Here is a 27,130-nt window from a genome sequence, read left to right as displayed (position 1 = left end):
GAGCTTAAGTGATTTGCTCAAGACTGCCCATGGATCAGTGGCGGAGGATTAGGAGAAGGCGGTTTTCAGCCAGCTGTGGAAAGCAATCAAGTCCGCCTGGTTTGGCGAAGCGCTAGAGTTCTTTCTTTCGTAAGGTGAAGGGCTGTTTTGTTTGCTGTATTTTGATTTCTGTGAATAATAGCAGTTTTATTTATGGTGGTTGCGTTTCTGCATTTTATTGCTTTTATGTTGCTTCAAGTACTTTTTAAATAGACAGCGTCAGTGATAAATATGCAAAATGAAAACAGTCATTCTGTTCATTTCACTAACGACCTGTCTGTTTTAATGTTTATGAAATCTTTATATAGGAATAAGGCATTTGATTGGACTTTTGTTCTTTAAAATTTACTGTTTCCTCTACGTTGCTTTTAACAGAATTTAAAGCGGTTCGTGCATTTACCAGGGAAATAAATTTAATGGCAATCTGTGAAGGTATCTTTTCAAATAGAAGGGTTATTAAGAAGTTCATTATTTAGCTTTTGCTGCATATGCTTCCCACACAGCTTGAGTTCCCACCCTGTCTGCCTTAGTCGCTGATAACTGTGCTTTGCTTGGCTGTGCTGTGTGTGACTGGAGACCCTTTGTGGTTGATTGCTTTTTCTGTACTCCTTTCATACCATGCAAGTTTGTTTCTTGCAAAGTCTTGAGGCATAGGCCTTCATTAAAGACTCAATCTGGTTTAATAGTCATTCCCTGTCCCCCACAGACGTCTTGTAACTTTAGTTCTGGTTGGTGGGTAGTGCTGGGGAGCTGCTGCAGATGGGTGTCAAAATTCTCTCCCTGGTTTTGCTGGGGAAATGGTGGCAGCTGAAATGGTTAACAATTAAGCCACAGAGCAGTTTTCATGGAGCTGAGGATCTAGGTGCCCCTGTACTGGGTCCAGATTGGTGCTTGGGACCTGGTGCAGCATTCAAGTGGTGCAGCATTGATTGGGATCAGGGATCACCCTACTATTAAGTTCAGTGTTTATGTGAATGGAAGGTAGTCCAAAAAGCTCAACAACCACATTGAATTTCAGAAAAGGAAACATCTAAAAAAAAAGAATTAGTCTAAAGTAAGCTGTAGGAGAACATGAGGAGTCAAATTCCTTCGGAAATTATTTAAACCCATAATAATGGAAGGTCAGGTAAAATGTGTACTGCAGATGAAGAAGAGTACCACCAAATCTCAGATGCTGTCAGAGGGGTTAATGTATAAGGGCAAGGAGGCAAGATGACTTCTTTTTAAAGAGAGCAAGTCATGCCCAAACAAGATGAATGAGAGAGCACAGAGGCTCTGGCAAAACTAGGTTGCCCATAAACAGGCAAAAAGAGAAAACTATTACTAAAAGCGGTAAGTCAAACAATAAGAATTTTTGAAAAATACATCAGAAGCAAGAAACTATGGGGATGGGACAAATTGGTGAAAGGATTTCTAAAAGAATAAAGGGAGATTACTGAGAGACCTAACAAATTAGTTCTGTCGGTTTTCTGTTGCGAAAACGTGGGCCAGCTACTCATGGCAGAGCCATTGCTTTCAGGAAGAGAGTGGAGAGAAGTGAGTCAAGTAGAGAAGATAAAATGAAGTTTTATTTATTTATTTAAAATATTTATGTGCCTGCCATTCTCGCAGGTATTCCAGGACCCATAGCTCTGTGGTTGATAGATAAATTCAAAACTAATCAGTTACTGGATCTGGGCGACCGGCGTACACTTGGGGCCCTTTCAAACAGCCCCAAAACACTCTGTTTTAGCAGCCAGTTGCTAACTGATTTTTGTGTCATTTCAGACAGAACTGTTTTGGCTCCTGGATGCTAATGGATTTTTTAAAAAACCTTTTCAGACAAAGCCGCTTGTGTCCCGTTCGCAAGGCTCAGCCAGTTTTTATGTAAACTGCTTTCTCCTGTTCTCAGCTCTCCTTTGCACTTCTGAATCTCTGTAGTGTGATGTTTGAAATGTCTGGAGCACTTCCGAAAGGACTGCTTTCCCCCCCGCCTGCCGTTTTTTGTGGCATTTTTTTTGTTACCTGAGTGCTCATAAGGTACTTAAATGAGAATTTGTTGATCTAACAACAGTACAACTTGTTGCTTAAAAATTATTAAAATCAGCCTCCTTTCCCAAGGCTTGGATGGTAGCAAATGCCAAAGATTTTTGAAAAAGAGATACTTAGGAGATCCAGGAAATTATGGGCAAGTTAGCTTTACCGCCTGCTTTGATACATTGGCAGGAGCTGTTATTAAATGGTGTTTCTATACAGATGTTTTGCTCTACCTTGACTCCTTTACAACAATGGTGTTTTCAGAAGCATCCATGTAATGTCATCCTCTATTAGTATGACTTCTATGTTTCCCTCTGATTTGTTATGTTTCCCAAACTTTGTATGTTTGTTTTTGAAAGATCGTAGTCAGAGTGCTTTTGGAATCATGTGGCTGGGAAGTTGGTGCATTTGTACAAGTCTTGCCTGCTTCAGTACTGTTTTCCTTGCCTTAGCCCCCATGGCTGCCATTCCCTCCCCACACACCAGGAATTAGTAGATTCTCTAGCCCTTTACATTGCGGTTACAAGAGGAAATATTCAGCCTGCACATTTGCCCTTATAACTCCCCAACAAAAAAGTCTAGAGATTGGTTTATTAATGAAAGCAGGGAACTAGTCAATAGTCGTGGTGGATTTTGTAACACTATAGTGATCTAGTAATTCTGGATTTAAAAATACTTTCTAAATGGTGGCCATGGGGGAGGGCTGAGGCAAGGAAAGTAGGGGAAACTGCTTTATGGGTGCTCTGTGTCCCTGCAAATGCCTTAGCATTACCAGCAGCAGTGAGAGAGAAAAATGTCTCTTCTTGAAAACAGCCAAAGATAGGATTCTTAAGCACCTAGAGTAAGAAAGCCTACTGACTTACAATCAGTAAGGCTTATATAAGGGGAAATCCTGAACTCACCAAACTTTGGAGTCCTTTGAGAGTGTTAAAAGACATGTCTATGAAATTACCTTTATCCACATGTTGCACTTGGACTTCCAAACAGCTTTTGCCAAAATCTTTTACCAAGTGTCATAGGTAAACTAAATTATGGGATAAGTGTACTGGTTGATTAGGAACTGATTAAATGATAGGAAGTAGGAAGTAGAAGAAAATGGACATTGCTTGCAGTAGGCTTCTGTAGGGATTGGTATTGAGACGAGCGCTACTTAACTTATTCATGAATGATCTCAAATCAAGGGTAAGCAGGGAGGTGGTCATGTTTACAGATGGCACCAAATTATTCAGGATAATGAGATGCAAAGTGGCTTGGGAGGAGTTCCAAAAGGGTTACTCAGAACTGAGTGGGAGAGTGGCAGTGTAACAAATGAAGCTTTAATGGAAGTAAAAAGTGATGCACATTGCAGAAAACTTTCTTAACTTTAAATAGATGCTGAGGGTCTGAACTGGGTGGATGCTAGCAAGGAACAATATTGGAGTTGTGGTGGGGAGCTTGATGACAATATCAGTGTACAGAAGCGGTGAAAAAAGGCAAATTTTGTTAAGTATGTTAAAAAATCATGTATTCTGCATGCGGGTAGGGAGGACAGGGGTCACACCTGGTAGCCTCATCCTGATGTCTACAACTTCATGCTGCTTTTTGTAGCTTTCTCAAGTGATGTGGAAAAGCCTGTTTTCCTGTGTGTGCACTTTGTTTCAGATGTTTGGCTGAATGCGTGGGGATCAGCACAATCTAGCCGCTCTCTATCTAAATGTAGTGTATATGCAGGGCCAGTGGGAGGCTTTTTTGCACCCTAGGCAAAAAACCCTAAGTACTTACCCCCCCATTGCTAACCAGTTTTCAAAAACACATGTCTTGTAGAAAAAATAAAAGCACAAAACTTGAAATTGCTAATTTAAAAAATTGTATTACTTATTCTCATAATCTTTGATTTTCTTTCTCTAATGCAAAACAGTTTTAGCACACAAATCATTTGAAAAGTTCTATGAATTGTGATGTTAAAATTTAAGTCACTTAAATGTTTCAATTTCAGGCACATCACAATCTCATTTTGTGTGCCTTTTCCTTTGCAAATTTTGTCACCAATTCCTTCAGATCAAGTGCTGATGAATGGGCATGTTCAGTTGATATAGTTGCCAAACCAACTAGTCTCTTTTGCAGCATTGTTGAGCGTATGTACGTTTTTATAAGTTTGAGGTTTGAAAAACTGTGTTCACCACTTTCTACTGACACTGGAAGTGTAAGAAGGATCTTTAGAAAAACAAACATTAGGCACACTGTCCAGGAGTTTTTGTTGCAGTATGAAGAGAAGTGCTCCTTGTGATGGCAAAGACTTTGGAAGTCTTCGAGCTATTTCTATAAGTTCACAGAACAGATCTTCAGCATCAAAATCTTTGTTTCCTTTGTACATCAGTTGTTTTTCCAAATTCTTGCAGGCCTTAAGATCATCTTCAGAAGATTTTTTTGTTGATACAGTATATATCATACAGAAACCAAATAGGGAATTATATTGTTGTAGCTATTGGAATCTCTCTTCCATAGATTGTATGGCCATGTTTAACCCAGCATAATAGAAACCTACTTTGAATTTCAGCTTTGGATCTTGCAGTGTCTCTTCTTTGGCCTTATACTCAAACGGCTGTTTCTTTCTCTTTTTTCTAACCTGTTCTGTCTCAAAGTTTGGCAGCATTTCTAGCTCCTTTGCAGTCTCAGTAGCAAATATCAAAACTTCTTGAAATCTCTCATCACACCTGCAGCCTACAAAGTACTTCTTGGCCACTTGCAGTTGGCTTATAGCTGAATCTAAATCAGCTTCCTTATTTTGTAGTAATGTGCTTGTAAGATCAATTTCAAAAAGGATGCTGTACCATGTAACAAGGGATACCACAAACTTGAACTTGCAGCTTGCATCAGCAAGGGCCTTAGCTTCTTTTTGGGGAGTATTTCCAGATAAACCTTTTAGGCCTCTGTGTCATCAAAGCTCTCTATTAAAGCATCATATGTACTACCAAGATGATATCTCTGTGGTTTCAAAGTGTCGCTCTGACTCTCCCATCTTGTTTGATTCAATGGCTTAACAGTTATGCCTGATACATGGCTAGTTAGAATTTGCTAACATTGAGTTAATGCAGAGAAATAATTATAGATCTTTTGAACCAAACTGAAGAAACTAGTTGCTTCCAGACAATACCAAGCAGCATCATTGACTACCAAGTTTAAAGAGTGGGCATTGCAGGGCATGAAAAAGACACATGGATTTATGTCCAGGACTCTCTTTTGTATGCCATTTTCTTTGCCTTTCATGTTACTCCCATTATCATAACCTTGACCACACAGATTCTCAAGTGCTAATCCCATTTCTTCAAGCAGTCCAAGAAGAGTTTCTGTCATAAAAGCACCTGTAGTCTCCTTTAGTGGAACAAATCCTAATGTTTTTCATCATAACCAACATCTCATTATCTGATAATTTGATTATATCGATTTAACGTATAATCAATGTCATTTGTTCAATATGACTAGCATCATAACTAGCATAGAATAACTGAGTAATATTTGGCTGAGTTTGCACATGCTAAAATGTTTTGCTTTATAGCGCCTGCTAGAAGCCGATTACGCTCATTTTGGATATCTTTTCCGAAGTAGTGAACCATTGTTTCTTCATCTTTAACTCTGCACAAATGTTAATTCATGATAGGATCAAAAAGGGCTAAATATTCTACAAACTTCAAAAAAATCCCATTGTTAGCACTGTACTACTTTCCACTTGTATCATGGAATGCCAAGTTTTGCATGCCAAGAACTGTAACCAATCATGCATTGCCAAGATTGTTGCCAATATTATTGTTCTTGTCTGATTTTCTGCTGGTTAATATAATCAATTGTTTTTCCTTTAGATAAGCGTAATTCAAATTCTGTCCAGGTCTGATAGTTTTCTAAATGGAGAGTATTCCTTTCATGTGAAGACAGGATTGCTTCAACGTTCTTCCAGTCTTTTGACCCTAGTTATTGTAGAGTTGATGTGCCATTTCTTTTGCTGAACAATCTACAGCAAAAACCAAAACCCACATCTTTGGAGGTGGAGTATACCAGCCATTGACAGCACATTTCTTCACCATTTGCTAGTCTCTCCTTGTAGAGTATAGCAGAAAATGTTGTGGTTTTTTGAGTCTTTGGGGAAATCATATGAAACAACCTGCTGTGGTCCATGTTGTACTATAAGCTATTGTAAATTATCACTACAATAGTTAGCAGGATCACTGTAATTCAAGCCGGGCACAATACCATCTTTGTTTGCAGTATTCTCACTTTCCTTGAAATCCTTTTTTCCCTCTCTGTGTTTCACTGAAATATCTCCAAATTATGAAACATCTGCCGTAGAGTTTATATCATTTGTAGTAGGATTACCATACTGCTTCCTCAGTGGTAGTTTCACCAAGGGTATAGTCATTTCCTTGTTTAATTGCTTTCTGAGAAGAAGGTACCTTGTTTACTCACCGAGAGAGTCCTTTCTGCTCTGAGGAAGAAGGGCATTTTGAACTTCGGGTGTTTCTCGCCCACTGCTAGGGGAGGCAGGACTTAAAACTACTTCCTGTCTCCTATGCGAGGAACGCCTCTAACTTCCAGTTTTCTTCAACAAGCACATGAGAGACAGGAACAACATTCACAACGGAGAACACAATACAGAACACTTGACAAATAATAGTAATGCCTAACCGGTGAACAGATTACCTATTGTACAGATGGCTCTTGACATCTAGAAGCCTTCGATTTGAAGAGACAGCATTTTAATCCATCCTGAAGAAGAAGATGACGATACCATCTCCAGGTGGGCAAGATGCGGAAAGGACCCTCCCGGTGAGTAAACAATGTACCTTTCCTGCTCTGAAGTGCATCTTGAACTTTGGGATGTCCGAGAGCAATTTATTATCGGGTGGGATTAGATCCTCATCATCTTCCACCATGTGTGGTAGGGTGCCTTCAGCGAAGGTCGCATCTGCAAGTCGAGGTGCTAGTACTGTAATGACTGATAAATGTGAAAATGTTAAACCAGGTGGCAGCCTTGCCTATCTCTGTTACGAACACTGCTTGTGGATGCGGCAGTTGTCGCAGTGTTGTGTGCATAGAGGGCTGTATTCCCTTCTGGACTGGAAAAAACCACTAATGAGCCTCTCTGATGCGTAGAAGGATGGCAGTGCTCTAGGCCTGTCGTGACATGTGTGGGCCTTACATAGGAGCCAAAATGGAATGAAGTGGAATTCTGTTTTTCTTAAGGCTGTTGACCTTGATGTTTATATGTAGTGCTCTGCGTAGGTACGAGCGTATGCCATGTTTGCTGCTCGGAGTTGGAAGGATGGGGCAGAACAGGGAAGTATGAAATGCCTAGGTGTTGTGAAAACTGAGTTTATTTAGGAATAAGGAGGAGTAGATTAACAGGACCACTTGTCCTATGAAACGCATGGACCCCTCCAGATGGAGAGAGCCCCCAACTCCGAAACTTGTTTTTGAGGAGACGCTGCTCTGAGATTTTGGAGGTAGCATAGGAGAGGTAGATATTACCGACTTGCGTCCGTACAGGAGGGAGAAGCCTTCCATGTATAGGTGTAATGCCCCCTGGAGTAAGGGCATCGAACTCGAGAATAGTTCGACGACAGCAGGGATAGGCTAATGGCTAAAGACCTGCCCATTTTGACCTCCATGCGGACAGTTGAAACCATTCCGGTTCCAGATGAAGCACGGGTCCCTGGGGAAGGAATACCCGGGTTAGTGATAGATGTGAGGTGTGGAAAATTGACATCTCCCTTAGAGCAGGATACCAAGACCTGCATGTCCTGTATGAGGCTATCCGAATTAAGGCTGCCTGTTCAAGTCAGATCTTCCTGATGGCCTTCGGGAAATTGGAAGTGGCAGGGAGCGTCCAGTTTTCTGCATCTGGGAGGAAGAATCGGTAGACAAAACTTGAAGACCGTAGAAATGGATTGAGAGAGAGCGTTCCACCTACAGAACCCAGGAACGGTAGGTCACGGAATGGAAGATTAGGGAATTTGTCTGTATAACATGTATGTCCCGAATGGGTTCCATGTTCGGGAACCGCAGGTGTTTTCCGCCCGGGGAACATCTTATTGTCTTCCGGTGTGGTCGATACAACCTGAACACACTCAGTTTGTATGTGTGTAACTTGGTTGCTACTTTGTCCATTCTGATTAGGATGTGTTGTTTGAATAAACTACCAGAACTCCAGGGGAGCCAGCCTCACTGCTCTTAACTCCCAAAGTTGACGTGTAGTGCTCTCTCCGTCTGGCTCCAGAAGCTCTGAGCAAGGTGCCCTGAACTGTGTCCCCCCAGCCCTCCAGGTATATAAGAACCAGTGGAGGGTCTTAGCGTAGATAGGTCTGTTCTGTCGTGAGGTTGGACTAGCTGGCCCACCAGGTTAGGCTGGATCTGGTGCTGGTTGGCATATGTATGGGTTAGTCTATCTTAAGGATGAAACTAGTTGTTGCGTATGCAGCAAGGTCTGAGGAGGTCAGATGAGAATCAGTTTAATAAGACGAGGCCAGGTTTAACCAATCTTCTCAGTCTTTAGCTATTAGCCTAGTCCTGTTAATCTACTCCTCCTTATTCCTAAATAAACTCAGTTTTCACAACACCTAGGCATTTCATACTTCCGTGTTCTGCCCCATCCTTCCAACTCCGAGCAGCGAACATGGCATACGCTCGTACCTACGCAGAGCACTACATATAAACATCAAGGTCAACAGCCTTAAGAAAAACAGAATTCCTCTTCATTCCATTTTGGCTCCTATGTAAGGCCCACACATGTCACGACAGGCTTAGAGCACTGCCATCCTTCTACGCATCAGAGAGGCTCATTAGTCAGTGGTTTTTTCCAGTCCAGAAGGGAATACAGCCCTCTAAGCACACAACACTGCGACAACTGCCGCATCCACAAGCAGTGTTCGTAACAGAGATAGGCAAGGCTGCCACTTGGTTTAACATTTTCACATTTATCAGTCAAGTCTTTATTCGGTACATAACCAGCAAAGTTGCAAAGAGCCTAATACACAGGTATATCTAACCCACCATCCAAATGTAATGGATGGGATACAACACCCCACAATAAAATTTAAAGCTGACTATAATTATAAAATACACATATAAAGCCCAACAAATCACCTAAATAAAGTGATCTTTACTAGGTAGCTCTTCATTTAGGTCGCCACTTTATCTTTGCGAATTTTAAGGGCTATAGCTACAAATCTAGCACAATTCAATATAAAATCCGGTTTTGTCTCAAATAATAGTTTCTGGCTTATTTTGGCATCTGTAATTCCATGCCATCGCTTTATTATTGGAGAAATAAGCTTCATTCTACTTGCTTCATAAAACCTACAGTGCAATATGATATGGTCCATCGACTCGATTCTCCCTGATCCACAGGGGCAAAACCGCTCTTCCAGTGGTACCTTTTTATACCGGCCTTCTGTTATGACTGAGGGGAAAGTATTACATCTTGCCATTGTATATGCCCTAAGGTGTGATGGGACCTCTAAGAGTGAAAGATATAATGCTGGGGTGGCTATATACTTTGTTGTCTGTTGAGCCCAATATTTAGGAACACATGCAATGTCATTCTGCCTTTCTATATCATACAGCCTTTGCTTAACAATGTCCCTGGCCCTTTCAATCGGCATCATCTGTAAGGACTCAAATGAGAACCCAAGTAAGGATATCCTATGATGAACAGCCTTAAGCCAGGCTGAACAGTAGCTGTCACTGAGAATTATGGAAGTAAAATCAGAGGAATTATGACATAGTCTTAACCAGGTGTTTATAGATCCTAAAACTATCCTAGCCTCTATTTTAATCAAACCTGATTCTAATCAAAGGGCAGCATTAGAGACACTAGATGGTACTCGAAAGATAGATCTTAAAAATTTTGATTGGATCTTTTCCAGAGTTGAGTTTTGTGGAAGAAGGGCCCAATCATTGATCAGTCATTACAGTACTAGCACCTCGACTTGCAGATGCGACCTTCGCCGAAGGCACCCTACCACACATGGTGGAAGATGATGAGGATCTAATCCCACCCGATAATAAATTGCTCTTTGACATCCCAAAGTTCAAGATGGCCTTCCCTCAGAGCGGGAAAGGTACATAGTTTACTCACTGAGAGGGTCCTTTCTGCTCTGAGGAAGAAGGGCATCTTGCCCACCTGGAGATGGTATCGTCATCTTCTTCTTCAGGGTGGATTAAAATGCTGTCTCTTCGAATCGAAGCCCTCTAGATGTCAAGAGCCATCTGTTCAATAGGTAATCTGTTCACCGGTTAGGCATTACTATTATTTGCCAAGTGTTCTGTATTGTGTTCTCCATTTTGAATGTTGTTCCTGTCTCTCCTGTGCTTGTTGAAGAAAACTGGAAGTTAGAGGCGTTCCTCGCATAGGAGACAGGAAGTAGTTTTAAGTCCTGCCTCCCCTAGCAGTGGGCGAGAAACACCCAAAGTTCAAGATGCCCTTCTTCCTCAGAGTGGAAAGGACCTTCTTGGTGAGTAAACAATGTACCTTTTTGCAGCATTGGAAGCTATTTCCCCGCTCTTTTACCTGGCTGGCACAACAGAGTGGCTTCTAGTTCTCCCCCCTTCCTTCTCATGCTTGTTGTGAGACAATAGGAGTGAGAATTATGTTGTGCTTCACAAGAAGATACTTTTTCTCTGCAGTTATTTATTGTGCTTGCTTGCTTGCTTCTTTTAGCAGCCTCTTTGTAGAACTAAAAAAGAGTAGTTTCAGTGAGGCTTGTTCCTCTCAAGTTGATTGAGTCTTCTGGGATAACTTTGAGTCTCCCAGACTATTTTGAAATGCGACAGTGACTGGCAACATTATCTCAAAGCAGTATGATATAATTCATAAGCTTAGCCTTTTTATGAGAGTTAATGATCTCATATTGCCTACCAAAAGCCATACTATACTGCTGTTATTCAAAGAACAGCTATCTACAAATCGCTAGCATCTTTTTCACCTTAACAATTACTCCAACTAGCCCATTTATGGTACAGTTTTCGGGTATTTGTTTTATCTATTAGGAAATGTCTTGCTAAAAATGTTAGGGTGGCCTTTTGAGCTGCTTGATTGTCCTTTGAGAGGACCATTCCCCTTACTCTGTTGGGGGGTGCCCAATAGGTTTTCTCCCCCGCTGCTGCCTGTGCATTAGCTCTGTTTGCTTATTTATAACCCCAGGAGGCAGACCGCAGTGGCTGGTGACTTTGGGACTGTTGCAAGTGGTAGGGGGCACAGGTTATAGAACACTTTTTATATGACTTTATAATTGATTATATTCCATAGCGCTGTTGTGGTACTTATCTTAAAATTAAATATATAAATTGACAGTTGCATTTTTTCAAGAAACTAATTTGTTTAAAACTGCCCTTCAGGTCAGTTTTGCGCCCCTCTGAGGTCTGCGCCCTAGGTGACCAGCTAGTTCGCCTAATGGTAGCACCGGCCCTGTATATATTTGGTATTTGATGCCTGTGTAGTTCTAGCATTGTCTATCAATTGCTGCATATTAAACCCCAGTTAAAAGCAAAGGTATGGGATGGGGAAGTGTCTGCCGGTAAGAGCGCAGGCTGTTTTTTTTCAAGCCAAGACCTCCTTTCTCCATTTAGGCTACAGTGAATTGCAGGTGCAATCTACCTACTACGTCTTTCCTGGCGGCTCTCCCAGAGCATGCAGTGCCATTGCCGTAGCTCTTGGTTTCCCTATATAACCATAATATAAATGAAATTTTTTAACAACTTTTGCAAGTTTGTTGGAGATGGCTGCATGGAAAGTGTTCCATTAGGACAGTGGCCTCTCTAGACGCTGCCCTGTATGTTTTTGTAAGAGATTGTGGGTCATGGTAAAGAGTATGTGCTCTACGTCTGCAGAACCAGCTATTACCACTCTGTGACAGGTGGAATTGATTTTGCAGTTAGGTAAAGGCTGATTCCAGGGTGGCTTTATTGAGCTCATTGACACCTATTAGTAGCAATGTTAAAAAGGTTAAATGATTGTTACAGCTGGATGTTGCCTGCAAATGGGGCTAGATTGGAGTAACAAATGAACTTGTGACTCTTTGTGCAAAGCAAGAGTTTTAATACCTCAAGATTTTTCATATCTGAACTGGGTGGATGTGTGGAGGACATTATGGAGGTGGCAGATCGAAGTATGTAGTGTCTTTACTAAATGTGGCTGATACATATTGTTTTTTGCCTCTGCCCTTGGGATGAGGTTAAAATACAGCAAGTAAACTGGAGTCACTGGAATGGAAGTGTCCATGTAAGTGTTACTTGAACTCCTGAAGACGCACGCTTTCAAGGTAACTTGATGTTCATCTGCTAGTAGGGAAAAAAGTGATCGATTGATTTGCAAGAAATTATTTGGATTGTTTCCCATGAAAACAGAGCCAGATTGCAGCACACAGTTTGTCATTTGTATGATGTGGGTCTCCTAAGCTCAGAGGCAGTTCTCTCTTAGTGCAGGCCATTGGTTGACCTATGTGACTTTTAAAACTTCTGTCAACTTTACGTATGTTTGATTAATTCCAGGGATAAAATTTCTTAGTTGCTGTCAACAAGGGAGCCAAAGGGACCCAACCTGGTATTGTAAGGAGGCCTTCAAGCTCCTGGCATTAATGAAATCACATATAAAACTGACATGTCAGTCTTTGGATCTCTGTGGTTTCTATGCTAAATGGGTCTCTGTGCTGGCTTTGGATCTAATGATGTATGCTGGTGTGATGAGAGAAACCTGTTGTCAGGATGGACACCAGATGTGCCCTCTGAGCAGGGACATGTAGTGGCCTTCATGGCTGACATATTGCACATTTGGGCCCTGGGGGCCTGAAACATAGTACTGCGGCCATGTACAGAGAGCTTAGGGTGAGGCTGGTTAGCTTGGGGCTTTGTCACCAGGGATGTGGGAACACACAGTTGTTGAGATATGTGAGAGCAGAAGCTCTGAGAACTGTGTGACTGTGCACGCTGTAGCACAACCTCAAAAGTGTAGCTAGAAGGGCGAGGGGGTTGGAGAAAGTGGGGTTGGAGCCCAAGAAGGAGTGTGGGGAAACTACCTTCCATCTTGCTCCAGGGAACATTGTAACAAGCCAGAAGTGGAGTAAAGAGAAGGGGACTTAGCCTCGGAGGCTGTCTTTGTGGATCTCAGTGACGAGTGATTTGGCATGGAATGGAAACCGCTGCCCAGCCTCCTACGGCTGGTAGCCTTGGCACCTCCCATGTCTGGCATGGGCCCATCCACAGCCAGACTTTATAAATGGGTGAAGGGCAGGATCCAAAAGCAGTATAATTTGCAGTCCCTTCTTTCTAAAAATGGAGATCTGACTTGCACATGTATTTTGAAAACTGGAAATAAGCTGCTGACTTGTGTAGCTGTTGGCCACAGTCCTCGGCTTGTGTGCTATTGGAATGGACACGTGTGTGCTCTTCAGTGCATTAAGCCCCCTTTTCCTTGCGGCAACATTTTCCAGATCTGAGAGATTATAAACGTGTTGCCAAGCCTTCCCTTTTCTGCAGCTCTGTGTTACCATGAGACCCAGTCTTACTTGCCTTTGAAGTCGGTTGCCATAATGATGTCTTTCATTCACTGCTCTGCAAACGCCTACTGCAAAAATCTAGCTGGAATTACTCGATGAACTTTGCTGGTTTGTCTTTACTTTGATGTGGACAGTCCAACACTGTTGTCACCGTAAAGCAACAAAAGAGCCATGCCCTGGCGCTTCAAAATTCCATGTGGCACTTCTGCCATCCCAGTATCGTAATCAGAATAGTGTATGTCAGTGATTGCCTGAAATTACTAGCAAAAATTTGAGGGGTTATAAATACTGTTGACATTTTTTCAGTGTTGGAATAAGCAGGGCATGGTCAAACCATTGCAGGACTTGTAACTGCTGAGGAATGCAGATTATACATGGGGGATCCTGTATAGAAGAATTGCTGTCTTTGGTACACTGGATGTCTTGAAAGCCGGTATGGTGTAGCAGTAATAGTGCTGGATTAGGCTTGGGGTGATCCAGGAGCAAATCCCTACTCAGCATGCAGGTCAGTATGTGACCTTGGGTCAGTCACACTCAATCTAACCAACTTCACAGAGTAATGCTGCAATACTATGCACACTTACTAGCATCATTTAACTAAGTGGGAATTGCTTCTGAGAAACATGCATAAGGTCGGGTTGTAATTCTCATCATGTTTTAGATCACTGAGGTACCATGGCACCAAAGCAAATGGCTCCATGTCATGTGATAAATCCTCTCTGGGATTTGTCCATGTTCATTAGGCTACCCTTAATCTAGGAAGAGCTACATGCTTAGTTTTGGAACATGCCTCGTTCCACCCCCGCAGACCTCATCCAAATAACGATAAATAAGCAGGTCTCTGGAAAAGTTGACGTATACATTACTTAAGTAAATGCCCTGATCTGAATAGCCCAGGCTAGCCTGATCTCATAAGCAAGTATTTGGTTGGGTGACCTCCAAGGAATACCAAGATTGTGACGCAGAGGCAGGCAATGGCAAACCACCTCTCAACGTCTCTTGCCTTGAAAACCCCACCCGGGGTCGCCATAAGTCAAATGTGACTTGATGGCAAAAAAGAAAAAGGAAATGGCTCCCTGACCTGGATGGCCCAGGCTAGCCTGATCTTGACAGATCTCAGAAGCCAAGCAGCGTCAGCCCTGGTTAGTAATTGGATGGGAGTCCTCCCAGGAATGCCAGGGTTGTTGTTCAGAGGAAGGCAATGGCAAACCACCTCTGTTAGTCTCTTGCCATGAAAACCCCAAAAGGGGTCGCCGTAAGTCGGCTGCGACTTGATGGCACTTAACACACACACAAGTAAATAGTACTTTGAAATCAAACCTTTAATCAGCTTTTTTTTTTTTTTTTTTTGTAATTCCATATATCAGTCCTGCAAATCATTTTACAAAAGTTGCATTTCAGGAGTGTAAAAATGGCTGTTTCACGTACAAATCCCAAACAAAGTTTGCCAAGGATTATTCATTATTTATTAGTAATTTATGCCTTGGCAACTCTTACTGGGTTGTAAAATTCTTGTTGCTTACAGAAGGCTACAAGGAGCTGCCCTTTCCTGAGCCAGGTCTACGTCAGTACATTGTTGCCTTCACTGGCTTTCCTGATTGTTCTAGCTGTTCTTTCTGAAATTCCATGTTCAGAATCTGCAACTCTCTTCACGTACAAATCCCACAGTCTTCTGATGAGCTGTGGCCTCACCCCAAATTCATGTTAACCTATGTAATGTGAGCAAAAGAACAAGTGAAGCGAGGGTAAATATGTGATCTCAAGATAATATACATTTGGATTCGGGGATTCATTCCTTCGAAGTGATATAGTTGGATTAATTTCATGCATTTGGCTATTTAAGTTCACTGATGTTTTAAAACTGCGCCTCCTGGGTTACCCCATGATAATGTGTTAGTGGCTGTCTGCTTGTGGTATGACTGGCACACATTTGAGTTCATTTGTAGGATGGTTTGCGGCATGTAAACATTGTATCGGTATTTGGTGTATAGGATGACTTCAGCCATTAGACTGTTTTGCAGCAACAGGTGGTTTGTATTATAGAGATAGAATTTAAATCTGGAGTTGATCGCACAATATAGCACTAAACAAGCAATTTCAACAATGCGGTTCTGTTTTAAACTGACTGGGATCCATACATCTGCTGTGATGCAGCTGGACCACACTCTGTTTAGGGCAGGATGTCTCCCTCTTGGGGGTGGGTGTGTTGTTGTTGGTGGTCTCCATCTGAAAATGAGCATTTTGGCTGATTGCACTAAACTTCAAGTACAACTGGATGAATGCATATTGGTGATTGTTGAGGAACCACAAATTCAGTCATTTTGGTCGCCATGGCAACTTTTTCCTCCCCACTGGCAATCATCCCTTTTTCCTCTCTGATGTCACACTGCACTTCAGAGGTTCTCAGAAACTCCGAAGTATATTGTGACACCATGGTTAGCATATCCTCTCCATGGAACTCAGGAAGAAATTTGGGGTTTTGTCCTTGCGTGCTTGTAGACTTTGCAGGGAGCATGATCAGTGGTGGCCAAAATAACTAGCCACGCACAACTTGTGGATTCTGGTGACTATTACTATATTTGCTGGTATGATATAGTCTGGGATAAGCCAGCTTTTCTAGCATGCACGTTGTAGTTCTTTTCTCCCCCCCCCCCATTGTTCCACCACAGCAGAGTTCTGTTGTAGTTCTCAGCGGACAATACATTGTCAAACGTGCTGTTGTGCATTTTGTATCGTATATCACCTTCTACTGCATGCAGCGTTCGGATAATACTTGCATCATTGTTCCCTTTTGTTTCAGTTAGCGACTTTCAAATGTTAAACCTGCAAGGAACCATTTCCATATTGCCTTATTTGCCAGGGAGTTCCTACAGATCTGCCATGGAACCCCAGAGTGTTTTAGAGAATTCTAGGACATCCACTAGACACCCACCCTGAAGTGGGACTCTGACTAGGCATATTGAATTGTACTGCTTGTCCATGATTACTGGGCCTCTTACTGAGGAAGCCTGGAGCACAATGACTGAGTTAAATGACTAGGATTCACCTGGAAGGGTGGACATTGGCTAGTAAAGTCCTGGCAGCTCAGGATGACATGGTGGTACCCTGAATGGGTAAGAAACCTGTTGCTGCAGTACAGACTTAAAGGACGGGGAAAAGAACTCAGGTCTTAACTTTTGTAAACTGGTGAATTGTACCTAGAATCTACAGGAAAAGTAGATTCCTGCTCATGGAATGTAGACCACAAATGACCATGTCCTGAAGACTCATTTATCAGCTAAATTGAATTTTGTTTGTAGGTTTGTTGCAGACCTATACTATACTTTAATGCTTATATTCAAAACATCCATGGCATTCTTAGTGGCCAACACACTGTGTTCACTTGAATGCAGACTGGCATTAGACTGTTTCCCCATTTTTTAAATAGAAAAAAAAGGCAAATACAAGTTTGTGAAGTCCTCTCCCTCTCGCCCAGGAAGTCTTTTATCAATTTCCTGTCTCCCTTTTCACATTTAAGTTGTAGTCCAAGTTGCTTATCTTTGATCATTAGTAAAGCGGTGTGATCTATTTCCTCTCAAAGAACTTCTTCATATCTGATACATTTCTTATAGAGGTCATTTTCAAGTAGGGGTGAAAAAGTATATATTGTTATGGACGAAAATCATGCAAGTGTCCATTGTGCTTTAAATTACGTGTTTTCAAAAGCTATAACACGGACTCTTATAAACCCTCTTCTAGAGGACGATTCATCCTTGTGTTGTTCAGGTGCAGCTGATTTGTTTCCATTTCCACCATGGACAAATGCCAGCTCATTATATTGTGAAATGGAGGCAGTTCAAGCATTTAGGTGTTGTCAAGTGTCAAAGATGTTCATAGATATATCAAGAAATCTAAACATTGTTCCCCACCTGTGAAATCAAATATGCTTGGGAGGGGGCAGGGAGAAGCAGGAGTCGCGCTTACAACAGTTGCATTATTTAAGGACTTTATTATTTGTGAACATTTTGGGGCTTTTAGTAGTGTTTGTTAATGGGGGCAGTTGTAATTTTGTATCAGATGGAGGAATATATTACTTTGAAACAATTTGGTCTGGTTTTCCCAGTGAAGTGTAAAACACTTGAATATTTCTTCAACTGAAAGAAAATCTTCAGAAACAACGAACAGAAAGTACATAATAAATGGAATAACTACCTTTTGTGAAAAGAATGAGCTACTACCTATTGCTTGAAATATTCCTTGTTACCACCAAGTGCTCCAGAAACACTGCACGTGCCAACTGTGGGGTCCAGTCTTTAAACTATTGTCCTGATCTAGTGAATTCTGATAGGCACGAGAGATTAAAATGCATATGTATAACCCACTTGCTCAAGCAGTTCTTTCATGCTATGAAAGAGGTAAACTTCCTTACCTGCCCTTAAGACCACACATGGGGCTCTTGAACAATGTAGCAGTGGTTTCCTATAAATATACATTTTTACAGGTGTGTGAGAGAGCTTGTGTATGCAGCATCTTCTAAGACTTCAGTAACCAAATGTGTGACTTTTCCATCTCTGGGTTTGGTGATGCATTTGAACACATGAACACATGAAGCTGCCTTATACTGAATCAGACCCTTGGTCCATCAAAGTCAGTATTGTCTACTCAGACTGGCAGCGGCTCTCCAGAGTCTCAGGCAGAGGTCTTTCACATCACCTACTTGCCTAAGTCCCTTTCACTGGAGAGGCCGAGGATAGAACTTGGGACCTCCTGCATGCCAAGCAGATGCTCTTCCACTGAGCCACAGCCCCTTTCCCTTCATGTCTCCTTGTTCTGCATGTAGCTGTGGTGGAAAGACTTCATAGAATTCCTGCATTGTGATGCATGTTTCTTGTTACTGCCATATTTCAGAAACATGTGTTGAATATTTAAGTTTTTCAGCCCCAAAAGCATGATCCTGAGACATTAGATAGGATTCTAAGAAAGAACTCAGAGCATCCAGTTTAACCCATGCTAATGGCAGGATTGCTCTCTGCAGTGTGACCGCCAGCACTTAACGTTAATAGAGTTTCTAACTCTTCCCAAGGGAGACTGTTCCATAGTTTGGCAAATCTCGCCATTAGCAAAATTTCTCTAGTTATTCAGCCTAAACATTGATATTTCTTAATCTTTTCCCATTACTTTTGGTTGCACCCTTTCTACTACTTCTCTTCCCTTGGGGTACATATACCCTTCTTTAAATATTTGATCATAATTCTCTTGGTCTCTCATTAATTTTCACTGTATTTCAGCTCTTTATGCAGTATGAATCAGTCCTTCCAGTCTATAGTGAGCAGATTGTTGGCTTCTCTGCTTGTGATGCACTATAATAAATATATTCAGTGAGGTGATGAGGTTCCAACTGTTCTGCTTCTGAATAAAATTAGAGATCCTGAACCAGTCTTGGATAGGTAGCAAAGTATCAGAGGAACATCATGTGATCCGGTAACAAAGTCTTTACAATAAATTATGCTCAATATTAAGCACTAAAGGGGGATTTTTGAGTGGCTTTGAAATGTACCTGCCTAATAGTTCCTTTTTATTTTTTTGCACCTCTTGCTGCTCCCTTCTGCATCTGTTTTGATGTCATTTTTGAGCAGCATCCTCATTTTTTGGGCTGGCAATTTGTTGACATCACAAAGCCAATTCTGAGCAAGGGTGCAAACACTTTCACCTCTGTAGCCCTCTCAAGTCACCAGAAGGCAAGCACTTTTAACATAGGATTAAAATGTTAATAAAATGGCTTTCTCTTCCCTTTGATTTTGATCCTACAATAAAAGAACTGTAAGGACACATGTTCTGGAGGCAAGGATGAGCCCTTCACGGGCAGTTTAGTTTATGCCTAAGTGTTGAGTAGCCCAAGATGAGCAGCCAAGCCAGAGTTTGCAGTTTCATGAGACCAGGTTGAACTATGAGCCCATTGTACTCCCCGATCCCTTCTGAATGGGTAGTTCAGTATTTCCCTTTGGTCTGCCGCAGTAGTTGTGTTCTACAGTAATTGTGTAACTGTTCTGACCATTTGAGTCTCCTATGACCTGTCAATGTGCCGTCATCTAATTCAGGGATTGGTTTCAGAAAAATATTATTAGAATTGAATCTAAGCAGAAGTCTCAGTGGACATTGGACACTCACAGGACTGTCCCCTACCTCAAAGAAAACCACATAACTCAATAACACAGGAGAAACAGCTATATAGTCAATTGTATTGGCCCAATGAGAGGTTGTAAAAGTACCAACAGACATCTCATAACTGGTACCATTTAATAACATAAGATTAAACGATGAAAGTAATTCAAGAAATCTTAAGCTTGGCTTATTGGTGACCAAGTCCTTCGAAATTGTATCCAAGAGGCAGGCTTGCTCGACAATCTGTGCATTAATACCCTGTCAAGTATCGGATAATCAGGGCCCAGTTCTTGCATTAAAATCACCACATAAAATAATTTGGGCATTAGGATAACATAGAGTCAGGGATTCTAGTATAGTGGCCAAAAGATCCCAAAGATTCCTCTTGTTTTGTGGCACAGAGCGTCTAGGTGGAATATATACTTTTATACACAGAGAGCTTCCAAAATGAAGACCCTTAATTAGTGAGGTCTGAATATAATTTGGACAATTGTTTTCTAGTATCGGAGCATCAACCTTTAGGTCTACAGTAATAAAGACTGCCAGGCCACCGCTAGCCCTCACTTTTGAGTGAAATTTGACCACTGGTGTTACAAAGCCCAGTAGCCGTGAAGGGTTGGGAATTCTGACTCTTGGATCCAGGTTTCCTGGAAGCATAAAATATCAAAAATATGTAAAAAAGTAAGATAGGAGATTTAATTGTCATTCAGAGCTGATTATTTTATTCAGTTCACCCTCAGAGTCCAGAAAGATGCATCTATTTTTAGAAGCGCCCACACAAGAAGATGAGATTAAAACGTCTTTTTTAGGCTGTGTAAGACATTTCCTGCTCCAACTTCTTCTGATAACATTTAGATGGATCTTTTTCATTATTCCTAGAATTCTCAGGACTTGTTGCAATAGATAATAATGGAATTGGATCAGATCGATGTATAAACATGGATATGTCATGTGCCGCTAATTCTGGGGCATTTGGTTGGAGGGTGTTGTCTATCTGTACTCTTTCGGTGGGGCTATCAGTAGTTATTGAGACTTTCATCTGTTGGGGCCTTGAAATCAAAGGAGTTGAGATTGTATTACCAAAAATTTGGACTGGAAAAATCCCTTTAGTGTACAGGAATGATTTGAAGCAAAAAAAGAGGATACTCTGGGACTATTGAAAGTAAGTAAAATTCTTTGCACCTGGGGATGGAACGAATATATTATGTCTAGTCTGGAAGCTATTCAAAATTATTTTGCCAGGTGAATCTTGGCACTCCCAAAGGGGTCCTCTGCGGCCCTGATGAGAGCCAAACTCAGCCTTCCTTCTCTTAGGGCCCATGTTAATCTAGCCATCTTAAAACTTTGGAAGAAAAATAAAAATGCTAGCATACATTTGTTTAGTGAACAATCCTTTAATCTCTTGCTGAGCAAGGATTCAACTCGCCTCCATATTATTAATAATATTCTTTTTCGTTATTTTGTCCCCAATGACCTGCTGGGCGCTTTAGCACATAGTTCTATGTTGCATGATAGTGTATATAAGGGTGACGCTCTGATTGGCAGCTTATGTATTCTCCAATTTGGCAGCTTATTAATTCTCCACTTTCAGTGCACCTTAACAATCGTTTGCAAGTGGATTTTGTCCACACAGTAAAATTCCACCTTTAAAGTGCATTGAAAGTGGATTGAAAGTGCATTATTGGGCTGTGTGAAAGTGCCCTAAGTCTTCTCCATGATTTAAATTAATTAAAAAAGACAATCTCAGAACCAAATATCTGGTTAACATTTCAATCCAAAAGCTCAGAATGGCTTTCACAGCTTTACACTTTCAAACAATGCAAACGGCAATATTGGATGGATGATATAACAAAGTGCCATTAGCACAATGTATTTGCGTCTGTGGTTCTGCTATAGTCAGGGCCATCTTAACGCATGGCCCCAATGGGCACTTGCCAGGGGCCCCCACGAGCATAGGGGCCCTATGCTAATCTGTGTATGTTAAGTGACTTGCCATAAATAAATACTATTATCGACCATTTGCTTTTTATTCCTGTGAGTGGTTGTTGTAGGGGCCCCAGCACGCTGGTTTGCCCAGGGGCACATAATGCTGTTAAGATGGTCCTGGCTATAGAGGATTTACCTCATTATATTTTAGCTTGTTCTCTTTTCGCAGTACCTAGGGGAAAATTCCTTTGTACGATATTAACTGGGTTAAACTTGTTTCCTGATTCCAATAAATTAGTATTTTTGTTGTCAGATACTGACTCATTTATCACTTATAGGTGGTCACTTTTTGCTCTAGCAGCTAAAAAGATAACAGCTAAACTGGCGCCAAAGAATGTAACTAGCCAGAACTGATTGCCACCTAGGATGTACTCTAATTATTTTGTATTTTATCATAATTTATATGGCATTTTGTATTTTATCTTTTATCTTATATAATTTTCTTGTTTTATAGTCTATTTTGTAATGACCTTTGGCTACCTACAAATAAAATATTTACTTATTTACATTAGTTAAGCAGGCTAGCTTCTCCTTCCTTCCAGCCAACTGCCACTGCAGCTCAAAAGATTCTTTTATTAGAGTCCTTGATTGCAAACCCCTCATGAAGCACCAAAAACCAATTCTTGTGCAGGACAGAAGAACTGCATCATCAACATAGAGTAGAACTGGGATACTACTACTTGCAAGCTTTGGAGGGTGACAAGTCTCTGAAATGTTCATTGCCAGATCATTCAGATATGAATTAAACAAAAGAGGAGCAAGGAGGCAACCTTGTCTAACTCCCTTGACCAAATCAAAAGGCTCAGTTAATTCTCTTTGATCACCACAGCAAACCTTAGCTGTAAGGTTTGTATGAAATTGCTGTATAAGCCATAATAACCTACATTTGGGGAGATAAATATTTCTTAGCTAGATGAGAGAGTATCAGACAATAGTCTGTGACAGACCAACCTCTTCTAAAGCCGATCTGCTCCCAGCCAAGGATGTCATTTCGCTCGATCCAATCAAGCAGATTCTTTAGTAAATAAGAGGAGTACGGCTTGCCTAAGCGTGACAGTAGACTAATAGAATGATAACAGCTTGGATCAGAACACTGGCCCTTTTTAAAGATTGGGACTAAGAAATATATCTTAGATTATGATATATTTCTCCTCCTTTAACAGACAAATCTAATGCCTCTATCTGATATTTTGCATTTTTATTAAGTGATAGGGATCCCAAGGCTACACTGGCAAAATTTGTTTCAGTCCTTATATTCCCCCAAATAACAGATTTAAAACTATGCTGCTCAAGATAAATGGATCAAAGAGCTTTTAAGGGATAAAGGAAAGAACTACCAAAACTAAGAAGCTCGAGTAGGGAAACAGGAAGGATGCATAGCGGTAGAAAGAGTTTATGGGAAATAAGACCCATGGTAATAGAATTAATGTGGTCGTCAAGTAAAAGTTCCAGGTGTGTGGATGTACTCACAGGTAGTCATACTTGGAAGAGTTGGTGATTAGAGGGGGATCGTGGAGGTCAACATATAGTAGCTAATAGAATACAAGGCCCCGCAGGAATTTATGGTACTGCAGGAAGCTCTCATAACACCAAAACTGCCAATGCAGGATTAGGAAATCGATCATATGCCAGTTCACCGATCAAGGGACTGGATGTGCTTTGTCAATGTGATTTCCTTGCTGTGGTGTATGCTGAATCTCAGAGGATGGTATACAGCTGGTATCCAATATTCAACTAGGGCCCAGCTTCCACGATTTTGTTTAGTGCTCTAGATGAGGAGATAGCAGTGATAGTTGAGAGTAGGACTCTTGGACCCCTATCATTTAGATTATTAAATATGAAGCTACAAGCAGAGGTGGTTATTGCTTGTCTTAAGTTAACCTTACAACTATAGAACTAAGTATAAAGGGCTTTTGGATTCAAGTCAAGGAGCTGTATTGCATGCCCTATAACCGTGTTGGCGAACCTATGGCACTCGTGCCGGACTTGGCACGCCGAGCCCTCTCTGTGGGCACACGCAGGTAAGTTGAGCAGCCATCGCGTCTGCCTTCCCTGGACTCCCCACCGCCCAGCTTAGGGGCTTTGAACAAACATTAATTGTTCAAAAGCATGCCAAATGCAAACTTTTACCTTTCAATAAAAAGTTGTTTGTATCATTGAAAGCTCTGTTGTGTTTTTCTTTTAAGGCAAAAGATGTTAATAACGTATGTGTTGTTTTTTCTAAACTAAAACCTCAGTATTCAGGTTAAATTGCCGTGTTGGCACTTTGCGATAAATAAGCGGGTTTTGGGTTGCAGTTTGGGCACTCGGTCTCTAAAAGGTTCGCCATCACTGCCCTATAACCTGTATTACATTTCTATGTTATTTGGACTCTTTTGGGATAAAGTGACTTACAAGCATGGTAAAATGCAGTAGAGCAGAAGCAAAAAAAGTCAAGTGTATTGTAAGCATATTGTTAAGTACATTTCATGGAGGGAAAAACCAGTCCATTTATTAAATTAGCAGAGTTTTGCTGAGTGGCACTCGGTTACCCAGAGACAGCTGAACTGCTATCTGCTCTGAGTTGAAGCATCCAGAGGTTGGACTCAAGTCCCTAAAGTACCACCGACTTTGTTGGGACTGATTTTCACTAAATGCAAATATTTCATACTGTTTGTTTGATTGAAATGTCCTTGGTATCTCAAAGGCTTGCAGCATTACTATGTGTTTGCCATGGTTTGATACCTTAGTATTTTTTTTTTAACATTTGCAGGTTCTTGCTTGGTTTGAAGTCTGATCTATAACTGTCAACAAATGAAAGATTTTTAATCAGTTATTTTATGAGACAATTAAGTGATCAATGCTACGGAGTACAAGTTATGTTTTGAGACCGTAGTCAATTCATGTTGTTCTGAAAAATCATTTTAAATGCAGAGGTGTACATTGATTGTTTATACAATGCAGAAGACTGGGCAGGCTAACAAAGTGAAAAGCTTTGATTGCGAATCCGGTCAGAAAACACATATTTGGTCACAGTGATTAGTTGAGAATGTGCTGGATCGTAATCTGAATGTTTTTATAACTACAGTTACCATTTCTGGTTCTCCATAAATGGAGCAGTCGATACACTTGGCAAAATATATAGTTGGATGACATCATTTGGCTTTACATTCTGGCCAGAACAATGTCGTTTCTGCTGCTTTCCTTGTCCCCTTGTAGTATAACAAGGTAGGCAGTAATTTTAATTTAAACTGTTGACGCAAACTGCAATTAGAAGTCCTAGTTTAGATTGCAAATGGTTCTTATTTTGATGGGCAAGTTACTAAGAGCCCAATCCTGAAGGGAGGGACGAAGCTCCTTAAGAGCCAGCATGACCCATGCTGGCGTAGGTGTCACCTTATCGGGGAATAAAGTGGCACCTACGCCGGCACGGGGGCAAACATGCTGGCGTTCGGGTGCCGCCGGCCCCACTGCCACCACAAATACCTTTCCTTTCCTTTTATCCCTTAGAAGCTCCTTGATCAATTGATCTTGAGCAGCATATATCTAGTGTTGGAGGGATATAAGGACTGAAACAAATCTTGCCACTGACAATGTAGCCTTGGGGTCCCTGTCGCTTAGTAAAAAAGGCATTATGTCAGTCACAGAGGCATTGATTTGTATATTAAAAGGGGGAAAATATAGTGCGATCGAAGTTCCTCGTAAAAGCTGCCTTCCAAAAGGGCATGGGCTAATGAGTCAATAGAGCCAGAAGAGCAAGGGCAGATCCTGTCTGAGTATGGTATATTCAGAATTCTGCCCTGCATTACCATAGAAGGGTTAGCATTCAATCTAGCCAAGCAAAAAGCTCTACAGAGACGAGGAGTTGTCAGATAAAATGTATAGGCAGGCAGACCACGTGGAGGGGGTATTCCGAAGAACTGGGATGAACGACGCGACGAGCACGAAAAGTAGTGCTGTTATAATCGAGCTCTTTAATACGCTTTTTAATTTTGGCAAAAGCTTCAGTTTTCCCAAGATCTGATAACATATCCTGCGAGAAGCCCAGCAACGCCAGTTTCTCATCTAAGATTTTTTGCCATGAGGATTTGAAAGGGTCATGCTTCAGAGAAGCTAGGAACCCCTCAGTGCTAAAGCACAGTTTAAGGTGGAGTTTAAAGGCGGCCAACCACGCCCTAGCTTCAAGTGACATTTGGCCAAACTCGGAACGAAGAGTAACACCAGCAACACATCGAGGGGCATTTAGGAGTTTTCGTAAGAACTGAAGCAGTGGATGATCTATAGATTCATTGATGACTGTAATCCAGATGGCAACACCAAAGAGGATAATTGGGGTAATTTTCAGGTTAAAAAACCTGAATAACCCCTGGAATATATTTGCCACCTTTGGTGTGAAAAAAATTGACAATAGCACCAACCCCAGGTTTAATTTTGTTGGCACTGCTTTTTGATGGGCATTCCAATTGAGGTTATGGGAGCCACCACAAATACACCAGCAGGGCTTTCCCAAAGGGAAAGCCTGTGCTGGGTTAGGGGTGGGGCGTTCCCAGGTGTGGAGCTGCCTTTAGGTAGCTTTTGCGGCCCTTTTGCCCAGGGAATGCCCCCTTGACCGGTGGTGGGGCTGTGCCACCTTTTTTGGCAGCTCAGCCTTGCTGTTCGCTATGGGGCATTTCCCCCTTTAAAAATTTTTAAAACTTTAATAAAGGGCTTTTCCCCCTCCACAGCCACTGCAGATCCTCCCCCCCCCTTTAGGAATGGGATGTTTGTCTGCTGTGATTTGTAATCCTGCCTTTGTGTTATACACTCGGTGTGAAGATCCATAGAATGCAGTAGAGTACAGCCAGGGCTTGGTGTTGCTGTTTAGTTAGTACCAAAAAATAATGCTATGTTTGCCTTGTAAGCAGCTACAAATGTACCTCAGACAGTTGCTAAATACAGTTATTTAAATGAAATTGAGAACAGGAGTACACCTTCGGAAAACGTACACCTTCGGAAAATGTCAAAAACTCTGCATAACACAGGGATTTTAAAATGTTGCACACGGTAGTAAGCAAGAACCACAGCTAGCATAAGTGAGGCATTTTAGTTTCCCTTTTCTAAGTCTGCCTTTTCTAGTTGGTAAGAGGAATGTAATGGAACTACACAGGTGCTTGGATATCATGAGCATCTGTTTTGTACAAGTCCTAAAAGCATCCCACAAAAATGTGAATGTCTACATTTTCAGCCCATCAAACCACTGTTATGTTAGCACTGGCTCAAGAGCTCTCCTGAGTTGGCGGGCAGGTGAGATGGGCACTTTTGCATTCCTCCAGTGTGCTTACTCTGCTAGTTCAGCATTTGAAAGACTCTCTGTTTGGCAATAAGATTTGACTCATTCTTTGCCCTTTTCCCATTTCCTGATACGTGGATTGGTTCTCCCTCCCACCCAGTTAAGTTTACTTATTGCT

This window comes from Euleptes europaea, chromosome 15 (genome assembly GCF_029931775.1).
Source record: "Euleptes europaea isolate rEulEur1 chromosome 15, rEulEur1.hap1, whole genome shotgun sequence".
Classification (NCBI taxonomy): Eukaryota; Metazoa; Chordata; class Lepidosauria; order Squamata; family Sphaerodactylidae; genus Euleptes; species Euleptes europaea.
Note: the sequence above shows the minus strand (reverse complement) of the source record.